The sequence below is a fragment of the Vicugna pacos genome, chromosome 4, assembly GCF_048564905.1.
Source record: "Vicugna pacos chromosome 4, VicPac4, whole genome shotgun sequence".
NCBI classification, from domain to species: domain Eukaryota; kingdom Metazoa; phylum Chordata; class Mammalia; order Artiodactyla; family Camelidae; genus Vicugna; species Vicugna pacos.
In genome coordinates, this window is record NC_132990.1 from 9,819,633 (window position 1) to 9,844,232 (window position 24,600).

General features: G+C 46.4%; 1 long non-coding RNA gene across 1 annotated transcript in view; it reads left to right on the forward strand.

The window, feature by feature from the left end:
- The window catches only part of LOC116279973 (uncharacterized), a 183,998-nt gene that overhangs the window by 89,902 nt on the left and 69,496 nt on the right, over positions 1-24,600 (forward strand). The window contains exon 8 of the long non-coding RNA XR_012071877.1: positions 20,014-20,101. This is a non-coding gene — a long non-coding RNA (uncharacterized lncRNA). The remainder of the gene's footprint in view (positions 1-20,013; positions 20,102-24,600) is intronic.

Consider the following 24,600-nt stretch of genomic DNA (forward strand, 5'->3'; position numbering starts at 1 on the left):
ACCTTCTAACCCTAGAGTCAGCCTGCCTGCAATGTTTAGATCTTAAAATTTGTTTAGCCGGGTTAATGTGTATCACAGAGAGGCAGAAACAAGCCTTGTTAGAAAGCAATCTGTTAGAGGGGCTGCCTACTTAGCCATACCCATTCTGGCCAAGCACCAACAACTGAGCTGCAGGAGCTAAGCAGGGTTTCCTCAGGTCAGGAGCCTCCAGCCGATGGTACCTGAAGAGGTTTTTTAATTTAGGATTTGATGAAGACCAGAAAGGGTTTATTCAGAATGACTCTGACTCTTTAATTAGAACTTCATAAAGTATACACAATGGATTCTGGTACCAATTTCAGTAGCGTCTCCTTAGGAAACTGGTGACAGCCCAGTAACTAAAGTCTGGATTATTTTTCTTCTTTTATGTTTGGGGATCCTTTGGGGTCCTGCAAGAACTTGCCCTGTATCATTTTTATGCTGATCATGTGCTTCTTTCTTCAGTGTCCTTATTACTTAATCCTTAATCCCTTGCCTACAATTTGCTGAACGCACCATCTTTAGATGCTCCATGAATTTGCTCCTGCCACTGCCCTCTCCCCGCCAGTGTTCTTGGTAACATGCTGCAGACTTCTATTCCCACTGATGGGAATGACCAGAAGCAGCCTCAGCTTTCGGTCCCTCCAGCCGGAGGGTTCCGTGTGTTCCCTTGGGCAGCTGCCTTCTCTTTGCAGCATCCGTGCCCTTCCCTGTTCACCATGCCAGCAGAGGGGGCATTTCAAATCTCTCTAGGGGAAAAGAATCACTTTTTGTTAGGAAATGAAGAGAACACTGATCTTTCATTGCATATTTGCTGTGTGGTATAATTACACACCCCCCTGGAAGCGGGAGGCGAGGATTAACTTGAGGGCTCGCTGCTTAATCGCTTTACGTTCAAGACTGTGAACCAAGAGGCTGAAATTTCCAACCTGCCCCCCGCTGTTTGCCCTGATTACCGCTAGGGTCCCCGAACAAGCTTGCCTCTTTAGAGAATGGCCTCGTAACTAATGCCTAATGTAAGCAGTTCTATAGTTCTCTACTGTTTGAAACTTAATTCCAGACATCATGCAACTGGGGCATCCTGCGGGATTCCTGACAAAAGAAAAGCAGATTTGATGACAGCCTCCACGGTCTTTGACTCATGCCTGAATCACATCTCCAAGCTCACATCCTCTTGACTCAGCATTACGGTGGATTTCAGATCATGGGGCGAGTACTGAAAAATTGTGAACATCCTGATCCTAAGCCTTTTTCCATTAAACTCTGGGACCACGGCATCCAGCACTAGTTCATGCTCTTTCCTTGCCTTTTATCTTGTAAAATGCACACGTTAGATTAGGATGACTCGGTTAGGGACACACATATTATACATGCCGAGTCTTCCATAAGAAGGTCAAGTCAGTGGCTTAAGTCATCCCACACAGGGTCTTCTTCATAGAGATTTTATTCCTCCTAAGACATTCAAGTAAGAAAGAAAACTTCCTTTTGCTGACTTGTGAGTGTCATTACCCCTCAGCAAAATGTCCACAGGTCCCTGCCAAGGAGCCCTCACACACTGCAGCTGGCAGGGGCCCAGATGATGGAGGCTCTACCCACACACCAAGACACTGACACTCTAGGAAGCTGCAGGGAAAATGTCTGTAAAATGACATACTTTTGCAGCCCCTGAAGGCAAAGGGAAAACCACCAATCTAATGGCTTCTGGTTGGCTAAGTTCCTGGCTCTAGGAAGACTAGCCCATCATTTGAGATCACAGACTTTCCCACACACAGGACATCACTGCAGTTTTCCAGGTAGACTACGATGCCAGAACTTTGTGTGCCTCATTTAGGGGAAAGATAGTACTTACAAGTGGCATTTAAAAGAAGAATTGCAGCATTTGAAATGCCCAGATGAAGCACAGATCCTCATCCTGCTACACACACACACCACACACCCATCTCTGGGGACTTTGATTCTCTCTGTTCTGAAGAAGATGAAGTAGCCGGGTGTGATGGGGTAAGCACAGACTCTGCATCCAGACACACCAGCTGTGACTCAGCTCACCCCTCAACTTGGCAAGTGGCCTGCCCTCTCTCAGCCTCTATTTCCTCATCTGTAAAAGGGAGATATTTAGACTCACCTCATAGGACTATTCCGAGATCTAAATGTATGACAGTGGAGGGAACACTCCTGACCCCAGCAGGAATTCAGTAAACATAGCTGTTGTTACGACTTGTTGGAGCGGGGTGGTGGGACCGTGGAGTGGGGTTGTCTGAATCCTCTTTGTCTCCGCACACTTTTGCCCTCTGGGGAATGGGGACCAGTGGAGGTCAGGATCTTCCCATCTCATCAATCAGATACATGACTCTTTCTCCCACGTAGGGGAGCCACGTAAGTGTGGAGACAACCGGCAGTATTTGCTCTAAGCGGCTTCCTCTTGAGACAATCCTTACACGAGAACAAGAGACTAGAATTCCCACCAGTACTAAGCATGGTTCATCCTGTTGGGAGCACTTCAAAGGGGGTCGAAGGGAGGCTCAAAAGGGGAGGAGTGGTAAGCACCTAGCCTAAGAGCACGGGGTCTGAGATCATCAGCTGTCTCAATCCCCGGGCAGGTTGTGTTCTTCCGTCCTTGGGGCTTGGAGCTCTCTAGGGTCTCACCTGTTTCTGCCTGTGGGTGGGGCCATCCAGTCATAATCTGCCTGCCTGTTACAGTGCTTGCACAGTCTCAATCAGCAGTGTTATTTGCAGATTCTTTTCTCAAACAATTATGACATAGAAACGAGACGTGACCTTCAAAGAAGGAATCCCATAGTTGATGTGGGCATATTTGATATGTGTCAGAAGGTCAGGAAAGTCTGGATCTACCTGAGGACACTTGCAATGTCCAAGGCAGGTACTGAATAGCAGGGGATGCGAGATGCCCACAGGAAGAACAATGGGACGTGTCTCCTTCACACTGGGAGCAAAACCTGTGCTTGCAGCTTTAATTCTCCTTCCTCTCCTGGTTCCTTGCTACTTAAATGGCTGAGGATTATTATGGTTATGCAAGGGGGTTAGGCTGGGAGCTGAAAACGGTCATTAAATGATGTGTTTTTTGCTTGTTTAGTTTTTGGGTTTTGGGGGGGAGAGGTAATTAGGTTTATTTATCTATTTTAACGGATGTGCTGGAGACTGAACTCAGGACCTATAGCATGCTGAGTGTGTACCCTCCCCCTATTTTTTTTTAAATGGGAGAAGGTTGAACTTATAACATGATTGTATAATGTGCAAGGAGGCTTAACCTGTGTAAATCCTTCTAACTTCTGTTTGTTTTTTCGAGCTGAGTTTGAATTACTTGCTCCCACGATGTTGGCAGGTTCCCATGCTACTTCCTTTAATCCTTTAAGCCACGCTGGTCTCTGCAGTTCTGAGTCTCTCCTTAGCTGTCCTCGCCACCCTCTTGTGGAGCTTAATGTATGTTAATAGAAATTACCATGACCCCACAGGTCTTTTCAGCCTCGGATGGATTGTTGTGTTGAGTCCTATCAGAAATGGGCAGTGGTTCAAATACAGAGGAATGGGGGTCACTGGTCTTCCCTTGACACCCTGCAAACAGATTTTTTTAAATGTCCAACACCATTAAATGATCTTTCTGGTCCCTTCTAGCTCTAACGTCCTACAACACTTCACCCAGTGCTGTGAGGAGAAGAATCACAGATTTCATAAGATGAAAAGTAAGAGACCGAAAGCAAAACTTACACCTATGTCTTAGAACTGGGATAAATATTACTTACAACAGAAAAGTCCAATCAGAAGAATAATGTTAAGAATAAAATTCCAGTTCTGAAATTCAGTACGTGCCACACAGAAAATCAGTCTCTTTCCACATTTTTCACACTTCCATCCCTTCACCACCTTTTGTTCTAGGAACCCAACTGCTGTATTCAGACAGAAATGCTCACATATTCTGCTAAATGAAGCCACAGCTGCTCTGTCAGAAACATCACATTAAAATGTGTTCTGAAACCATTTGGCCGTGTTCTGAGGACAACTTTCATTTCAATGAGCTACAAAACCAGCTCTGGGCATCAGGACGACTTTGAGTGGCCCCTGCAGTTCTCTCAAAACAGCCCAGGAAGCCAGAGGGAGGGCAGTGGCAGAGGCCAGCCAGAGCCAAGCCAAGGAGCAGCCAGAAGAGAGTAAGAATCTGGTTTTCAGATCCAATTTTATTTCTTTATTTTTTGCACACGTTCCAAAGTCATTCACACGTTCAAAATTCTAAAGGTACTAAAGAAGAGACCGTGAAGTCTCTCTTCCTTCCCAGTCTCTCAACCACCCAGCTTCCCCACGAGCAACGGGGCTAGACTTTTCTTGAGCAAACCTGCAGGCATATTTCATGCACTGATGTGCCAGCCCTCGCTGTGTTCTCCTACCTTCCTTTTCTCTCTACACAGAGCAGTTCCCTGTATATCCTGTGATAAGTGACGTCTCAGTGTAGTTTAAATTGCATCTCTCTTACTATGAATGAGGTTGATTACATTTTCCAATGTTTTAAGAGGCATTTGTATTTCCTTTCCTGTGGAGTGATCACATCCTCCCTTTACTTTTTTTTTCAATTGCATTTTCAATCTTTTATCTTATTGACCAGTAGGAGCTCTCTTATACTAGGAAATTGACTCTTCCTCTGTGATAGGAGTTGACAACTTTTTTTCCCCATTTATTTGACTTTGTTCATGTTAGGTTTTGTCATTAGAACCTTGATTTTTTTTTTTGTAGTCAAATTTATCACTTTTTTATGACTTCTGGGTTCTTATTACAGTTAGTCTTTCCCACTCTAAGATTATGAAACAGTTCTTCCATAATTTCTTCCAGTGCTTTTATGATTTGAGTTGTTGCACTTAAATCTTTTGTCTGTTAAGAACTCTTGGAATGTTTTCCAGCATGAGTCGTTACATGTGGATCCAACTTTCTTTTTGTCTCCACGGCTATTCAATGTCCCAACTGTCTTCATGGCACTACTTGCCTTGTCCCTACTGATCTCAGGTGCCTGTACATAGCAGGGTCATTTCTGGACTTTGTATTCTATTCCATGCATCTGTTGTTGTGAACCATGCTTGTATGATGCACTTTTAATTATTTTATCTTTTTTTTTTGGTGGGGAGGTAATTAGGTTTAATTATTTACTTATTTTTAGAGGAGGTCCTGGGGATTGAACCCAGGACCTTTTGTGCATGCTAAGCATGCGCTCTACCACCTGAGCTATACCCTCCTCCACCTAATTATTATATCTTTATAACATGTTTTGACATCTGATGATGGCCACCCTACCCCTTCTTTATCTCACTGTTATTTTTGCTTTTCCATCTAAACATTAGGATCATCTGGACTAGTTTTTAAAAATTTTGTTCATATTTGTATTTCATTAAATAACTTACAGAGAACCAACATATTTTTTAAAGTCTTAGGTCTATATTATTAGGAAGGAAAGGGCTTGATAAAGCAAGGGAAGAGAATAGATGCTCCCTGGTGCTGAATATATCTGTAGGAGAAATAAAAAGAAGTGCACTCAGTACTGTGTTTCAGGACAGCCTTTCCAAAAGTGTATATCAAAGACCCTTCGAAAAAGAAACTGAAAAAATATATATGCATATGTATGTATATGTGTAACTGAATCTCTTTCTATTCACCTGAAACTAACATTGTAAATTTTTTAACATTTTTTAATTGAGTTATAGTCATTTTACAATGTTGTGTCAAATTCCAGTGTAGAGCGCAATTTTTCAGTTATACATGAACATATATATATATATTCATTGTCACATTTTTTTCTCTGTGAGCTACCATAAGATCTTGTGTATATTTCCCTGTGCTATACAGTATAATCTTGTTTATCTAGTCTACATTTTGAAATCCCAGTCTGTCCCTTCCCACCCTCTTGGCAACCACATGTCTATGAGTCTGTTTCTGTTTTGTATGTATGTTTTGTTTTGTTTTGTTTTTAGATTCCTCATATGAGCGATCTCATATGGTATTTTTCTTTCTCTTTCTGGCTAACATTGTAAATTGACTATACTTCAATAAAAAATAAGAATAAAAAATAATAAAATGCAAATAGGATAGTTAAAAAAAAGACCTTTTGAATGGCAATAGAAGAAACTAAAAAAAGAAATTCTGTATTTAAAATATTTGATCAGCATTGTCCACTGTATTGCCCCTTGGAGATTTGTAATGAATGATAGACAATAAAGACTATTTAAGGCCTGCAGTGGAGAAGTCCTAGAGGCTAAAGAAATCCTGCAGGAAAGATTCCTGTCCACTCTGTTTACCAGGTTACTTCCCAAGCATGTTTCAACACAGAAGTATTTCTCCAAATAATGCCTTTTAATATTCCGCAAAGTGCTCAGAAAAACTCAGTGATGAGAACTTCAGGGACAATTGTGGATATTTAAAAGAGAATTTCTACCTGTAAAATCTTTTCCAATTCTTTGATTCTAAGCAGTAGTGAGATGAAGATCTAGGATAATAATCTTCAGGAAATTAATTTTGAATCCTCAAGCATATCCCCACCGAAACAACAAACGATCGAATATTGTTTCCCCTTCTTCCACTATTGGATTCCTATGTGAATTCACTAAAATGGAACGAAATTGCATGTTTCATGCCACACTTTTGGTCTTTCATTCATCATTTGGCATTCATTAAGTACCTACTATGTGCTGGGCCCTGCCTAGTCCCCTTCCATAGTGAGAGGGGCTTCTGCACCAGGACAAGGAGACCCCAAAGCTGGACCTTCAGCCCCTCCTGCCTCATCGGCACCTCCTCAGGTCCACCTTGAGGTATGGATTTCTAAGCGCAATTGTTCTGAAAACCATCTTGTTCTGTCCAGGAAAACCATAGTCCTGGGCCCCTGATGGCACCATCTGCATTCCTGAAAGTGGCTGTGACATAAGAGTCTGACTCCAGTCGGGATGAGGCAGCAGGCAAAAAAGAGGCAGGAATTCCTGCAAGTGGTAGGGACTCAATTTAAACCACAGATGTTTCAGCGATATCATCTGCAAATAGAAAAGGCACAAAGGTAACTTAAGAAAAGCAAGGAGAAAGAGCAGGGGATATTTAAATACCATTTAAAAATCATCTTTGGTGGCAGTCTTCCTCTATTATGAAATCTCTTTGAAATAAATGCAGGAAAATGAGGAGAGGCAGCATCACGCAGAGGCAAAGCATCTAACTTGACTAGCTGGTGACTCAGCACCAAGACTGCTCTGGGCCCTGCGACGCTGGAAGAACATCCTCTGCTAAAGACATCAGTCCCCACAGTGGTCAGCACTGACTAGGGTAGGGACCCACCCCTGGTTTCGGTGTGGCTCCATGTTCTTGACATAAATCTACAAATGGCCCCCTGTAGGGTACGAAAAACTCAGAGACGTGCCAGGAGTCATAACAGAAGTGCCAAAGAACATCAGGGTTTACTTTCAACCCCTGAAGCATGTCTAGGGGTGCGTGTGAGAGGACAGCCCTCCATGGTAAGCGGACCAGGCTTTGCAGAGGACATGGCAGAAGGCGGCAAGCTAGCCAGCCAGTCAGGTTTGGTAGGTCAGTGTCCTTTTTGCCTTCTTCCCAAATGGGTATTCAGCTCTACGCCCTGCTCCTCCCACTCCACAATCAACAAGATTTTGAAGGTCCATTGATGTGGTTCTTCCTACAGAAGACACGTGGCTTTTTAATATAGAATTTAAGTATGATTAAAAGCTTCTATGTCTGGTAAACTCAATCCTAGAAACAGTCCAGGCTGCCTTAGAACCAATGTCAAATGGGATCAGAGGTGCACCTTGCCTGCATCTACAGGCATTTTCCTGGGGTCCCCTTGGCTACCAGGTATTCTGCAATTTCAGAGAAATTTCCATGCTGCGGTGCTATAGCAACAAAAGATGAAAGCTGGAAAGGTCTACAGCTTCAGAGGTTCATATGCGGCAAAGGGGCCTTAGAGATCACCTACTGTAGTGGTTTTCAAGCTGTGTTTCACAGAACCTTGCAGTTCTGGGTATTTGCCATCATTCCTTCATTCTACAGTGGCGTAAAAACAGTACAAACTATCTGGAATAATCCAGGGTTTATATTAGCATCAGGCATGCTTGGGTCCAGATGCTTAAATAATGTTATCAGGTCATCCCCTCCCTGCTCCCCTTACTCTTGTCTCTTATTTCATCTTCCCTCTGCGTTAGAGCTTAATTCTCAGTCAGTCTCTCTCCCACAAAGCAGCAAACATATGGCCAGCAACAGGTCCATAACAAAGAGCATTCTCCTTCCTGATATTATCAGTTAAAAAAAAATGTAGAATTAAGCTTCATTGACCCTGAATGGGTCATGTGCTCATTTCCAAGCCAATCAGGGTGACTCTGCTTGGCAAGATCTGGGTCACATTCCCATCATGTTCCCATCTCCAGAGCTGGGGGCTGGGTGAGTCAAATGGACTAGAGGGGGAAGAGAGAGAGAGAGCGAGCGAGCGAGAGCAAGAGAGCGCCGAGTAATCCCCTAGAAAAGAGGTAGATTCTGTTTACAGAAGAGATTCCGGGAGGTAGCAGATGGCCATCAGCTCTGTAACACTGTCTCAGGGTCAGCCAAGGCAGGGACAGGGAGGGGAGGGAAGTGGGTAGCTTTCCAGTCCTCTTACAAAAGCCTCAAAAAGAGCATCTGTGTTTTTTTCTTCCAGCTTTATTGAGATGTAACTGACATATAACATGGTATAAATTTAAGGTGATTTGATACACTTATATATTGCAAAATGATTACCACCACAGTGTTAGCTAACACCCCCATGACCTCACAGAATTACCATTTCTTTTTTGTGATGAGAACATTAAAGATCTACTATCTTAGCAACTTTCAAGAATACAATGCAGTATTATTGGCTGTAATCAGCATGCTGTACACTAGAGCCCCAGAATTTAGTTATATTATAGCTGGAGATTTATATTCTTTGATTAACATCTCCCCCAACTCCCTCACCCCCAGCCCCTGGTAACCACCGTTTAGTCTCTGTTTCTGAGTTCAGCTTTTCTAGATTCCACATGTAAATGATATCGTACAGTATTTATCTTTCTCTATCAGACTTATTTTACTTAGCATAATGTCTTCAGGGTCCATACATGTTGTTGCAAATGGAATGATGTCCTTCTTTTTCATGGCTGAATAATATTCCATTGTATATATTATTCAGCCATGAGAAAAAAACTATAAATATATAGCATCTTCTTCATCCATTCATCCATTGATGGGCACTTAGATTGTTTCCATGTCTTGGCTTTGTGAATCATGCTGCAATGGACATGAGGGTGCAGATATCTCTTCGAGATCCTGTTTTCATTTTCTTTGGGTATATACTCAGAAGTGGGGATTTCTGGATTGTATATTAATTCTATTTTTAATTTTTTGAGGACTCTCCATACTATGCAGTCAGACAGTACAGCTTCACGTGTATACATAATATGTCTGGACTTAATTGTGACATTGGTTCTAACAGCATATGGACCCTGATATCAGGTGTTCCCCATCCTCTGCACCCACAGCACAGTCTCCAGTTTTACTCTCTGCAGATCTGGCCCGGATGCACGTCAGTTCCTCTTTCATCAACATGAAGAATTGACTCATGCACAGGCACTGGTGAGCGAATGTAGACTTTCTTAAAGATTTTTGTAGTGGACAATATCAGTGCTCTATCAGATCTCCTCAGATTTTCCTTTTACCATTTTGTGCCCTCCACTCCCCGCCTTCAGCTTCTAACACTCAGCACCTTATGCAACTCTTCTTTGGAGAACACTGTGAATTCTCCAGTAGCCTGCCCTCAGATCCACTTTCCGTCCACAGAAAAGCCCAGAGTGCTTGGAGGTTTGTGTCCTTCCTCCATCCCTCCCTCAACCAATGACTGACAAGTGCACGAGTGTGGAAGCTCAGCTCCCTGCCTCTGGTGTGGACAACCCTGAGCTGTACTTACACTCCGGAGTTCCCCGAGGGCGCAGGCTGACGACTTTGCCTGGCTCACATGTTAGCTTGACTTTTCCCTCTTCCCTGTCTCATTCCCCTGCTTCCTTGCTGGTCTCCCTTCCTCAGCCCCTGCATACCATCCTAGCTTCAGGGTCTGCCTCTGGGAAGCAGTTTTCTAGGGTAGACGGAAGGAGTTTAACATGTACCTCCTACAGCAAATAATATTAAAGTCTTCCTTTAACACTGCAACTCTCCTACTCTTAAGAAATGAGTATTTCTTTCCTTCCTTTCGTGCATTCAAAGCCTGGCTTTGTTGGTTCATTCCCCTTTCCCTGAATCCTCCATCCCCAGTTTCAAATTCTCACTGCCTTATTTTACAGAACAAGTCTACCTCAGCCACCACCCTAACTTACTTACCAAACCATAAGGGTACAACTCTTAGAATCTAGAAATCAGCAAGACCCGCTCTCCTTAGAAAGCAATTTTGGGAACATCTTTTATCATTAAGAGCATGCCTCTTGGGGTCTCACCCTTACTCCAAGTGACTTACCAACGTCTAAGTTCTATGCTGTCTCTGAGAGGAACAACTTGCCAACTGGTCATATCATTTGTGCTCATTCATTTTATGTATCTATCTGTTTTGTCTGTGTGCCTGTCTGTCTATCTATCTATCTGTCTGTCTATTTATCTAAATAGAGCAGTATAAACCTTTCCTTACTAGTCTGGGACAAGTTATTTCCAAACATTTGATTTCTCCACACTTAAAAAAAATGGCACTGGGATGATCTGAAAACTGAAAAGCCCTTTGTGGGTGGGAGGAGAGCTTTATGAGCAGGAGAGCGTGGACTGGGCAGACAGGGCTGGTGTGGAGTTTCCAGAGTTCCTTTGTCTCTAGACACCAAAGCTCAGATTCACCTGGCTTCCCTCCAGGTCCAGGCCTGTTTGTTTTTTACTGCCCCAGGAGTTTGCTGCAAGCGACTTGATCTACACCTACTGCACCATGTTTCTAAGACCTTTCAAGGGAAGCCACTGGCTGCTGGTGCAGAATCTAACGAGTATTTTCCAACACAAAGCCTCCAACTGAGATTACAAAGTAATTTATTAGGTTTCTACTGCAGCGAGCACACACAGTTCCCGCTTAGAACAGACTAATTAAAAACTTCCCTACCATGTACAATTTCAGTTGTGTTGGGGGAAAAAAAAGAACAATACCTCTGCGGTAATTTTTCATAGAAAGGAAATGATAATGATTTCTAAAAAAAATCGTGGAAGCCTTGCATTGCTTAAATAGGCAAAACCAGCATTTGTGGGTTTTGGTGCGTAACTCGCAGAGTGATTATCTTGATGTCGAATAGATCTAATTTCCCACCTCTAACCCTGATGTGTTTTCCCTGAGTTCAATGGAAAAAAAAAGGTAGAAGTCAATATTAGCAGTTGTAGGGAAGAACTTGAATTTAAAACTTTTAATTTTTGGGGTAGTGGTGACACATAGAACCCTGATGGCCCTCGTTGTTCCAAGTTCATCATCTCATACTCCGTCAGGCGAGCCTCTCCAGGGAGCCCTGGGACTCTCTCAGGAACACTTGCACATGTCAGAATTCACCCTGGCTGTTGCTCGTCACCTTGGCCTGCCATCTGACCTCGAACTGTGGCCACTTTCAGTGTCAAGCTCAGACGGTTATACGCTACCTGTGTACTGTCTTACTCCAAGGAAAATATTAAAGAAAAATCTCAGCAGGCCTCAAGCTTGCCCATTCGGACTCGCCCACGGGGTGCCACTGAGGCCTCCAGAGGCTTGTACAGCCTGTTCCTGCTCGAGAACTGCACGTGTGCCTCAAGGGAGGCTTTACAGTGCACTTTTGAATTGATCGGAAATTTGGAAAACCTTCCCCTTCTCCATATCGTATCTGCCCCCTTCACTTTCAGCTTGGGGGACACTCACTGACTTTTCTTAAGGAACATGATTCTCCTTTACCTGGTTGGTAAAAACAAAAACAAAAACCTCTGCCTCCTTTTAGGCTATTTTGGTGGTCTTTGTGTTGATTGTGTGACAGCGGACAGTGGCTGCTGTATTAATTCACCAAATTCCACCCAAGATGGAGCTGTGAAATTTCACAAAGCTTTGCTGAACAGTAGGGTAATGGAGGGAATGGCACAGGGAGTCAGGGGGGCCTTAAGACTCGACACAAGTATCTTTTCTCAGGGCCTTTGGCCAAGTTCTTCCACAGGGATCCCAGCCCAGCTAACCTTACCACCAGCCCTGGGCCTTGCTGCCAGGCCAGTTTGCACCCCTACAAAATAAGCCCTCTTGCCAAGTTCCTACCTGCCCACGTCGGACCCTTACTCTATCAGCAGTCAGGGAAGTACCCATGCCTTCATTACTCTCAGTCAACGCCGGTCTCTCAATAGCATAATAACCCTGGAGTGCCTCCCCATCATCAATAGAACTACGGTTTATGTTTTCATGTGGAGCATTTGAGCTCCTCATTGTCTCTAGAAGGTCTCCGCCACAACTGTGGATCATAGCTTCACTTTTGTATCAAGGATCATTAAAGGTTTCCAGAAACAAAGGAACGGCGTGCCCTCAGAGGTGAATCCAAACCTCTGTCTTTAAAGAACTAGAAAAATGATGGATGGTTAAAAAAACTGTCTTCCCTTTGGAGTTTAGTTGAGAGAATCTTCTCTGCACTTTGTAAGTCATTTTCTTCTATGGTGTGAGAGGCACAGTACCTGGAATTGAGGAGGCAGAGAGACTAAGACACAATCCCTGCTCTTACGAAGCGCGTGGCTTCCTAGAGGCTCCCAGTGACAACAGTGAGATGAGAATAAGCAGATGCAGGTGTGAGATGCAGGTGCAAAAGGGAGCAGGAGGGTCCGGAATGGCTTCCGGGAAGAGGCTGCACACCAGTGGGTTTTGAAACACAAACAAGAATTTCCCAGATGGTTGAAATGGGAAAAGATTTGAGGCAGAAGAAACAAGGGCAAAGACATGGTGGCCAGAACTATGGTGGCCATATGGAGATGATGAAAGATGGGTAGACATAAAGCACAGATTAAATGCAGGGGGAGCGGGAGAAAATACAGGGATCAGATCCCTCCTGGATTTTACTCCACAGGTGCTGAGGAAAGCTTGATGTATTCTGAGCTGGGGATTGTGGGAGGTTGGGGTGGGGATGGGCGGAGGGTGACATGATCAGATTGGTGTTTCAGGAAGATTACACGGAAGGTTTTAGCTAAAGGGCAAGATGCCAGTCAGAGAAACTGTCCCGGTGAGAGGAACCGAGACCTCAGTAGTGGCTGTAGGAATGGAAGGGATAAACAGTTGTGAGGACTCTCTGGGAGGTTCGATCAATAGAGTTTGTTGCCTAATTTAATGTAGCGGGTGAAGGAAAAGGAGTCCAGTGGGACAGCGATGTTGCTGATGGGCCAATGGTGGTGCCACCAGCTAAGACTAGGAGTACATGGAGGGAAACTGGTTTGTTGGTTGGAGAAGGGATGGGGGATGGGGTGAAGGTGTTGCTGATAGATGCAACTGGTGTTTCAGGTTCTTGTCCCGTCTCAGAAAGAATTCAGGGACAAGACTTAGAGGTTAAAAAAAAGGTAAAGTGAGGATTTATTAAAGGATGGATAGTACACTCTCGGGAGAACGGGCAGGCTCAGGTGAGCGGCTGCCCTGAGTTTCTTTGGCAAGTTAGTTACATAGGGTGTAAAAATGAATGGGCGGAATATTCACTGGGGAGGGAAGGGTTTGGGGTCGTATTCCCTGATCATCATCCCAACTCCACCTTCCCAAAGGGAGGAGGGATTTTTGTCCTTATTTAGTCTGGATCAAAAGTGTCATGGCGTCGTTGCATGATGGGTACTTCTGATCTGCAAGGCTAATTTTATTGAAATAAGGGCATAATGAGCAAAAGGTTACATTTGGACTCTAGAAATTCCTGCCTTTTCTCACCTTCCTTTGTTCTTCTCCAGGCCACTTGTCACCCCAAAAGGCATGATCCCTTATCAGCCCCGAGGTTCCTGCTTTTCTTTCTCTGCCCAGGGACCCCTGCTGCTTACATGATGTGTGGTTTCCTGCATTTGGCCTGTGCCCCTCCTTTCTGCCCAATTGCTGCCATTTGGTCTGTGTCCCCCTTTCTCTGCTCATAACTAGCTATCTGCCTGCTCTAACAAATGTGGAAGGAGGAGTCAGGGGTTGTCAATGATGAATTCTGGTTTGGGAACATCATAAATCTGGTTTCCTCCCAGACTTCTAAAGATGGCTGGTTAGTTGGACAGACAAATCTGAGATTCAGCACTGACATATGGACAAATGATGTAGAAGTCAGGTGGTAATTATAGCATGAAAAGGCATTTTATACTTCAGGGAGAGGTGGAGAGTGAGATGAGAAAAGAAGGGTTGACTATAGAGCCCTGGGATATAGGGATCCTAACCCTAACCCTAACCCTAACCCTGGGATATAGAAGCCTTCCATTTTTATCATTTTTATGGAGCCTCTGTCTCTACATTTGTTTGGGACAATTGGTAAATAATAGAAAAGTAATCCAAGCAAGGTGTTTTTCAGATAAGTAAAAGCAACTTGAGATACCAAGCGAGCACATGTTAGTGAGAAATAAATATTTTTTGAATGCATGAGGGTGAGTATTCATTTTGCTCAGTTTCACAGGAAGAACCATGAGAGCAGGGCAACACCTCTGCTGTATTTAATTTGCGTGGGGGTGAACAGCACAGATACGTGCTGGTGACTGTGGTGCTGCAGCGGAAGGTCAGGAAGAGAAGGGCAGCACAGCCTCTAACCATAGCAACAAGACGGGGTGGGGGGAAGCACCGGCCAGAAAGCTACAGATCTGTTAAGAATGTTTGCTCCCATGAGCCCTTGCAACTAAGCAGCAATGGCACCACTTCATTTTGAACAGTGGGGAAAAAATAACCTTGGTGATGTGAAGAAAGGGGTGGAGGCGGCAGGAAGGTATGCATTTCTGTATTTCTTGATAATAACAAGAATAAGTCACAGCCACCATTTGGGTCTCTTGACAAAGATTAAATCCCACCTTTCCACATTTCTCTACACCGATCCCAGCAATCTCTAATGCTCCTGGCATCCCACGGAAACATCCAGTTTTGCATTTTAACCAAAGCAGTGACCTAGAATTCATGCCAAATCCTAGATGAAATAGGACAACATTTCCACTTGATGTCATGAAAATAAGCCGTGGCCAGCTGGCTTGGCTCCAGTGGCTTGGAAGATCAAAGTTTGCAGAGGTCCTTATGAGGGCATTTCCAGGCGAGAGGGGAGTTTTCCAGTCTCTCTGATACCTGATCCCTCGTCCCCCCATCTCACAGCATTTCTGATTTAAAATGGCCTCGTTGCGCTAGAGACAAAAATCTTTTCTATCTCAAAGTTCAGCTAACAGACAGAGATGACCCTTTACAAAGAGAGCTGTCTAGACCTGTGCTTCTTCAGACAAGGGGGTGACACAGTGGGGTCACAATTGCTTTGTGGAACTTGCCACCACTTCCCCAGGCAATTCTAGCGTGGTGTGCAAAGTCCACTTCATTTTAAACTTTGGACATCTGTGGGCTTCTGACCGCCCACGAGGTGGAAGCACTGCAGTACGCGCCTCGCTTGCCGGAAGCGCTGTGAGCAGATCGCTGAGCACCCCGCGGACACTCGCGCCCCAGGAGTTTTGAGTTTAGACCCAGCCTTTGGTTGGACAAACCTTAGTGCAACCCCTTGGGCCAGCAGCTCTTTACCAAGTGATCACTTGTGAGTTACTTGTGTTGAGAGAAGTAATGCATTGTCAGTACAGTAGGAAAGTCTGTTAAAGATCCCTTGTGTTAATTAGAACAGACGTAAGATTATCCTACAATGTTTCTCACACTCATGTTCTGATGGGCTTTTTGGGTAGGGGCGGGAGGGCACCACCTTACAGTCACTCTGATAGAAACTGAGCACAGCTTACAACCCACTCTCTCTGTGTGGTCTCCCTTAGCAGTGTGCAGGGCACTAAAACTCCATCTAGTTTGTGTTGCTTCAGAACTTTGAGAGGCTAAGCTGCAAACCCACGTCAGCATCTCAGGATGTGCTTGGATACCTCCAGCAGTGGGCAACTTACTACCTTCCCAGACGGAAAGCTCATTCTGCTAGCAGACATCTCTCATTGGTCAAGTGTTCGCTCTGCCTCCATCAAACCAGGTTCTGCCCATTTGGGCTGTAAAAAGTAATTCCAAGTCTACTCCTGGTTGCTTGTCTTCAGCATCGTACAAGGCCACTTTCCTCTCGCATCTTGAGTATTTTCCTGGGTGTAACTTTGCCTATTCCTTTAGTTGCTCTTCATGTGATGAGCTGGTTTCAAACTCCCACTTCTGTTTGCTCCACCAGAGTGCAGATCAGTGTGGCAATGTCCGTCTTAGTGAGTAGGGTCCACAGTTGAGCACTACCTCTCACAGGCCCATAATTTCTTACCTCACTCGAGAGAGGATAATATTGTCTTCCCATAGAAGCAGCTTGAGCCCTGACTATAAATGTGCTAACCGTGTTTCGCTCTCCGAGAAGCAGGAGAATGAAGAGGAAACTGAGACCTACCCACTCAGCCCTTCACACTCACTTCTGGGCATACATTCTGGCCCCTCCTCCTCGGCTCCATCCTCTCCCCTGGGCAGGAAGTGCTGACCCCAGGGGATGGAATAGATGATCTTGAGGTGTCCAATCAGGAGTTCAGCCTATCTCTGCGGCCAAGTGTTAGCGCTTACATGTAGGAACTCCAAGAAGTGCGGCACTCCTGTTAGTAAGGTTCACTTGGGTAACATGCAGCTTTTCTCACATGAGGGAGGTGCTGCGTGCCCCTCCCCACCCCACTGCCAAGTGGATGTTCAGAATGCATGTGAGCAGTTTTAGTTGTCACAATGTTGGGAGGCAGGTGTCACCGGTATTAGAGCCATGAATGTGAAATGTTTTGTAATGTTTAGGACAGTCTCTCACAAGGAAGAACTGTCCCTTCCCAAATTCCACAAGTGCCTCCTGACACACACAAACGGAGCGAGCACAGGTTCTCGTCCTGCTCTTGTTCTTCCCTCATTTTTCTCCTTTGTAGAATGGGTGGGAACACAAAGCTGTTATGAGGACTAAGTCTCACGCATTTTGTCAGATAGCCTGTTACGACACTTGACGACTTACAGTTCACCCTCCTTTCAGCCCATGTGGTTTGGGTGGGCCTGACCCCACAGCAGCTGGGGGTGGTGGCAGGATGTGACCTCCGGCTACCAGCCAGCTAATTCTGTTCCCATGGTTCAGTGATTGGCTCCTGGGAGGGTATGCAGTCATCACTCAGGCCCTGACTTTCATTAAAAGTTGTGGGAGAAGAGAGGCTCTGTTCTCAGGTCAAATCAGGCCTTGGAAGCTGTGAGCTTGAAGCTATGAGTGCTTACACCGTCGGAGCCCGAGCGCGCTGCCAGCCAGTGCAAGGAAAGCCAAGGGCGGAGGAAGCTACTGGTGTACGTCATCCAAGCCCCAGGATAAAGCAAACCTGGGTTTTAAAGATACTCCCGGGCATTTTAGTTACGTGAGAAACCCATTCCCTTTGTTAAACCCGATCGAGTCTCTTATGGAAACAATCCCGACTCACCCAGCACCCACCTTTATCCACTCCGAATTATGGTCACTAGCACCTCCTCCACTTGACTCCAGGCCCTTGAAGGTAGTTATCTTTGAGCTACTCAGAACTAGCCCAATTCTAGATACTAGTGTAGTATAAAGACACCACCCCTAAAATTTATATTTGACGCATGAGTAAAATGAAATTAGATGACACATATGAAAGAGTTCTGTTGATTCTCAAGTATCTCAGAAATGAACAGCATACTATATATATCGAAGTTCCATGCATGTTTCCTCCTAAAACCTTCATCTGCTGAGATATTCTGGAGCAATAAGCTTAGCATGCAAGCAGAGGTATTGCTCACCCAGTTTGGTTTTCACATTTGTCTCCATTTCAACTTTGTGCTGAAGCAATCTGTTCTCACTATTGTGTCCCTAATGGTCTCCCTCATTAGACGGGGTTTCTCCTGTGCAAAGACCTTTTCTGCTGCGAGTCTGGGCTCTCAGTGCACGTGGGCGGTGCTCGGTTGTTCACATGTGCTCCCTCCCCTTCTCAGCCCTCTTACTGCTGTGGACTTTCTAGGTCCTGGGGTTGCCAAGAAAGTGTATCGCCGTGGCCCAGTGACATCCTTTCATTCATTCAGAAGACGTTCATAGAGCACCTCGTATGTGCGGGGCATGGTCTCTGCGGATTCATGCCCCTGTGGTCCTCCCAGCCAAGTACATGGGCAATTACAATGCAATCTGGGAAGCGCTGGCATGAGGGACATTTGGGAGGTTATGGGAGTAAACAGGAAATTCCTAGGCTGACAGGAGTCAGGGAAACATTCCTGGAAGAAACGGTGTGAAAGCTGAGGCCTAAGAGTGAGTAGGAATTAGCCAGGCAATGCGTGGGGAAGAGAGCCTCCCAGTCAAAGGGAATGGTCAGAGGGGCAGGGAGCAGGCTCGGGGGGCCTGGCATGGTGCAGACCGGCTGCAGGGCACTTCTAGGTGTGATGCCACTTCAAGGGCGTGGCTCGTCTTCCTGGTCAGGGTCCCCTTTCCACAGCCCAACCAGGCCATGCCCTTTTTGTCTTATTTGGTGGTTTTCCTGGCTATACCTGTTAACTTCAAATGATGTCAGGATTCCAGGTGGTGCTGTGCCCAGTTCAGCTGCAGGGAAGCCCTGGTTGAGGTCCTTCCTTTCATCTTCAAAATTAACTTTGCTAAAGGGATTCAAGCCCCTGCAGAGTATAGGCAGGCCTGCCTAGGTTAGAATTAGGCCCCTGATGAGTGCAACCACCTAGAAGATGATTCTGGGTGTTTTTATGGAAAAGATGCCTAGGACTCAGGGGAAGCAAGGCCTAGGGGTGGGAGGGGTAGAGACCAGAAGTGGGGTGTGTGTGTGTGTGTGTGTGTGTGTGTGTGTGTGTGTGTGTGTTTGTGTGTGTGTGTTGGGAGTTGGTGGGCTTGCCACTGACACATTCATTCAATGATAGTGTCTTATCCCCACATCACACAGCTTCAGAAACCTCCTGAGACATCGGTCAAGTGGGAAGGGTCTTAGAAACCCATAGGTTTACATGATTTATATTTCTCCAGAGATGGACATTGAAATTGAGCCTCACAGCAAAATACAATCACTACTCTTTGCTCTTTGATGATAAGCCATTCCCCCATCTTCCACATGGGGGCGCCATTCCTGAGTTCTGCTTGGGCTTATGGCTCTGCTTTTAAATTTGGGCCAGAATACTGCTCATGACAGAGGAATGCAATTAGAGCCCTGAGGGTCTGGGGCAGGGTCAAGGCCCGAGTAGCTTGCCACAGGTATAAATTTCTTAAAGGTTTTTTTCTTTAATTTTTGTGCAAATTTGTATTCCCTCTCCATAATAAATGCATGTTTGTTTTAATATAGTCAATGTTTTAAATTATTTACCTTTGAATTAAATTGGTACTTCAGAGAATGTGCTGTGTTTAACTAAACGGCTTCTTGTGACTCTGGGCGAGCTGCCCGTACAGGATCCCCACTTGGAGAAACAGGCTCTTAGGTTATAGTGGATCTGGGTGACTAGATATGTAACCTCGGGCAGATCACTGTGCCTTACCAAGCCTCAGTATTTTCATCTAAAATATGAGAGCAGTGAAACCTACATGTCAGGGTTAGTGTGAGGATTAAAGGAAATAAAATATGTGAAGTGGCTGTCCCATGGTAGGCACTCAAAAAATGTTGCCAGCTCTCCTGTTAGTGGGAAGAGCTCTGTCAGCTTTGCTTTTCCAGCATTCTGTGATTCTGACTCAGCCGACTGAGAAGGTGACCCCGTGGGACATTTGCTACTAGAGGGGTTTTGAGGAGAAACAGTGTATGTCACTGCTGGCTGACACAGCTGCTGACATTGGCAATTGAAAATAAACTGTACGGAGAGAGATGTGATATGGTCTCAGGGCTTATCATAGTCTGTTTTTCCATTTCTAGGTGCTCCTGAAAGGGGAAAGTTGGCAAGTGCGTGACACTCACAGTGTCCCATCTACTGCCTGGGCCCCCTCCTGTCATGCGGCTGCAGGTGAGTCACTGGCCGAGAGAGAAAGTCAGAACCGGACAGCTCTTCCCTTCCCGGGGCTCACCTTTCAGTCTTGCTGCTGAAGAAGATTTAGGCCATGGTCCCTGCCTAGACTCATGAGTCTGTCTCGGGATGTGTAACAGCAGTCTTAGGGGGTTTGCTTCCAAATTCTGAAATGACAATGGGATGAATGAATCCCGATTTAAAGGAAAATATCATCTAGGTATCCAATCGTTAATGCAAAACCTTTAATTTTGAATAGCCAACCACTTTCTGGAAAAAGGCCTCTGGTCGTATGAGAGGTATTTGTCAGACTCACCAGGCAGGGTCCGGCGGGAGATGGAGGGCAGGCGGACACTGAGGGCAGCAGGATGAAACCCAGCGTGGAGGTGGGCACGAGCGTGCAGGTGAGGGAGCCATGCTGGCCGGAGGCTTCAGGAAAGCTCGGCAATAGAGGTGACGTCTGAGCTTGAGCCTGAGATCCAGAAGACCGGGTGGCGCTCAGACATGACTTTTTAAATAATGTCTCCAGGGATTCTGAGGCACAGTCAGGGCGAATCTCCTGGCAGGTATCCATACTTCTATCTTAGAGCGTTTCCTCCTCTGGGTTGGGAGCCCCTTGATGGTAGGGTCCGCGGTCTCTCTGCTCAGCGTCATCTCTGCAGACGTCTGGAGCCTGTGCCTGAGTGCGGGGCTGCATCTCCTCCGAGGTGCCTTGCATGCTATGATGGGGACCCCAACACGTGAGAATTTGAAGGAGCTCCATGCCATGCGTCCTAAAAGTTAAAAACTCACTGAATACAAGTATCTGTAGTGTTTTACTGCCTCAATGCTGTACACCATCTTTCTTCTGAAAAAAAACGCTGTGATTCTTACCAAATGTTTATCTGAATCTCTTTTCAGATATGTGTTTTATCTTTGTTTGTTGTTACTTCCCTGATTTTCAAAATGGACCATGAGTCACTTTTCAAATGCAGCACATACGTTTGTTCACTTGTGAATACAAGGGCCTCTCTCCTGTAGGTCCCCAGACAATTTCTAGAAAGAGACAAGGGAGTAGATTTGGGGTAATGGGCAGCGTAAAAAAAGAACCCAGGAAACTGGCGTGCTCAGAACTGAACTGGGGTGAAGCAGTCACCCAGCTTCAGGCCGGTGCACGCTCATTTCTTCCCACACACAATTTAAGGAAGTGAAAAGGCCACGTGTCAAACATTTCTGAGCCTGTGGGTCTTATTTCTACCACGACTGCTCTGGTTCTAAGTAAGAACCCCGATACTCTGGTTTCTCTTCAGATTGTATAAATCTATCGCCTTTTACTAAGTCAGAACACTTGATGAATGAGTGGATTCAGGAATGAATGATGCGTAATGTAACCTTGGCTCCATTCAGCCCTCTTTTGCCTGAGCCAGGAAAGTCCTGAACCCACTGGGAATGGAAGAGCCTGCTGCGGGAAGCTGGTGTTGACGTCGTCGGCAGAGGGGGCTTTTCCCTCGGCCCCAGAGGGAGGATGCTTTGCGGGGAGAAGACACTGGGCATTCTAGGGGGGACACAGACCCTCTGAGACAGAGGGCGCGCTCTATGCCAGCTGACTTTGGGGAAGCAAGTGGGCGGAACACCCCAAGGAGGAGGAGGAGGCAAGCATTTTTCTTGGAAAGGACCCGCTGGAGCGGTTGGCAGAGTTCTGGCGGGTTGGAGGGGTGGGTGCCTAAGCGCCTCGCTGGCAAAGCCCAGAAAGGCGCCCTCCTTCCTTGGGGCCAAGAGTGTGGCTGCAACAGCCCAGCAGGACCCCAGTTTCTCGTGCCATCAACCGTGTGTGCATACCCACGTGTGCTGTGTAGTCTAAACCCCTTTCTTTGGTGGCTGATTTTAAGCCTGTGCTGTGATTTGGAAATAAGGAGAGCAGAAGAGCTGGGCCTCACTATGAAGGCGGGATGGTCACATCAGTACTCACCCTCAGGGAGGCACGTGCTACCTGGGAGCATCCACGCTGGTCCAGGGCTGACCTGCAGCCAAGGATGGACGCCTCCTCGGGGAGGAGCTCTCGCTCTCCAGCTCACAGAGGCTGGACAAGAGCCCTGAGCACCCACTGATTAATTCATAGCAACATCTATAACAGTGCACGATGCTCCGGTAGAGAGCAAAGCTGTGTTCTTTTTGTAAGTCCCCCTGCCCTACCCAGAGTTGTGAGACAGTCACTCTGAAATCACGGCGTCACTGGGCGGGCGCCTTGACTCCCGGGACTCACAAAGTATTGACCAGGACTCACGGTGCATGTTCTGTGCAACAGAGATGGTCTGGGGCCATCACGAGAGGAATCTGCCGAGGCTGGGCCACGCAGCCCTCCCTGCGGAAGGAGGTTCCACAGAAGATGGGCAGTCGCTACCCAGCTTCTTCTCTGTGCGCAGGATTGCGCTACCTCGGGCACCTTGTGGCTTCCATCAGAGGAAATGTGGGTAGCAGTTGGGAGAGTTTAGTCTGTGAAGGTGAGTTCATGTTGAAATTTGGGGGTTGCCAATGCCAGGCATGTGTCCCTCCTGCAAAAACCCGGGAATAACTTCTTATTTCAGAAATAAACAGTGGACCCCTATTAGGCTTTCATGAAAACCTAATTTTCACTTTTAGGAAGACCTCCCCAGAAGCTGTTGTCAAGGATGAAACTGTGATAGTGTCTCCTGGGTGGGGGAGCAGCAGTCCCGGCTGGTGGCTGTGGCTGGGACCACCAAAGCAGTCTTCTGACTCCTCAGGGTGCCTCTTCAAGCAGAAATCTTTGGCAGCCCAGGATGGAGGAACCAGTGCCGGTCTGCCTGGAGCCGGGAGGGCAGGTGCAGGGACCGGGTGTCTCCACGGCTGATGACCACGTGTGCAGGAACGCACTTGGCGCTGCTCCTCTCCCGCTCTGGTGACTGAAGGGCCTCATTAGGTTGTGCACACGAACGGCTCCCTTTAGGGACACTGAGGTCCTTGGGGATGTGGAGGCTGGAGAGAAACTGGAAAAGCTGACGGAGTTTTCCGGGTTTCATGGAGTGAAGCTTGAATTTATCCCTCCCTCCTGGTGCAATTCCAGCTGCCTTCGCTGCTTCTTTGCAGTCAGTTGGGCTTTTCTCCCCTTCTGGAAGGCCTGACAATAGGATGTTCTGACTTCGTCATTAAGAACATGGATCCAGACAGAAGTGTGTTAAAGGGAGAAAAGTGAACACAGGCGGGGAGCTGGGAAGGGATAACTCAACGCCCACAACAAGGCAGCCGACAGAATGTGCTAACTTAGGAAGGTGCGGTCAGCAGTTTCTGGCCCCGAAATACATCAAGCTGTCAAGGAGGCACATGGGCCTCCCGCCGGGCAGGTCTCTAGGGCTCTCTCCATCTCTGTCCCCCCTGGGCACCCCTTTTTCCTTTCCAACAGCCCCAGGAAGATTTTAAAGGGTCACGCTTTTCAAAGCGCTATCTCCTTCCCAAGGTTCTGTTCCTTTTATTATGGGGGGTAGAGTTCATCTCTGACTCTTCCAAGAAAAGAGCCCCGTCAGCACCTGGGCCTGAACACCACTTAAATCGGGCAATGGGATCTGGCTGCACGACTTTGCTCTGGTTTAATTATAAAGGCACATCCCTCTGTTTATTTTAGCTGGCCTCTCCCACCTTGGTTATAAAATATCTCTGAGACGAGACACATGCAGCTGCCCCAGCCACACAGGAGAAGCATCACCCCTGGCATGAGGGTACCTCACTGCCACGTGAGGAGAAATGTGTGTGTGTAGGGGGTGGTTTGATGGTTTGGGGGGATGGGGTCGGTGAGGGACAGGGCAGCCAGCCAGCAGGGCTGTCAGAATCTGAAGAACAAATAACACTTGAATTCATGTGGGGCAGCATCATGGTTCTGGTCATCCATCCACTCAGGGCAAGACCCCAGCCAGGGATGAAGTGTGTGTTTTAAGCAGGACTGCAAACAGGGGAAGAACTGGTCCAGATTTGGTAGTAAAGGAGAAGAAGGGCTTTTTTCTTAGCAGATACTTACTCAGCATCTCCCCTGGATCTGGCCCTGTGAGGGTACTTTCCACATTCACTGTCCTGTAATGCTAATCAGGGAGACCCTTTTAGATGAGGAACTCGAGGTTCTGCGGGGCTACCCTGCTCCCCAAGGTTACACAGCTAAGGGAGAGGTGGGCTGCGACTGGAAGCTGGGACTCTGACCCAGATCCAGGGCTCCATCTACCAGGCTGTCTGCCTTCTTCCTTAGTTGGAGAGGGTCCCAAGTCACTCCTTAATTTAATATAAATAGCGAACAGTTACTTCCTCTGTTACTGTTATCATGTTTTAATATTTGTTATTTTTCTACCATTTCTAGCAGGCTGTGAACCCAGAGGACTGCTTCCTTCTTTCAGAAAGTGGCAATTCAGGGGGGAGCGTATAGCTCAGTGGTAGAGAGCGTGTTTAGCAGGTACGAGGTCCTGGGTTCAATCCCCAGTACCTCCATTAAACAAACAAACAGACAAACGAACAAAATATTT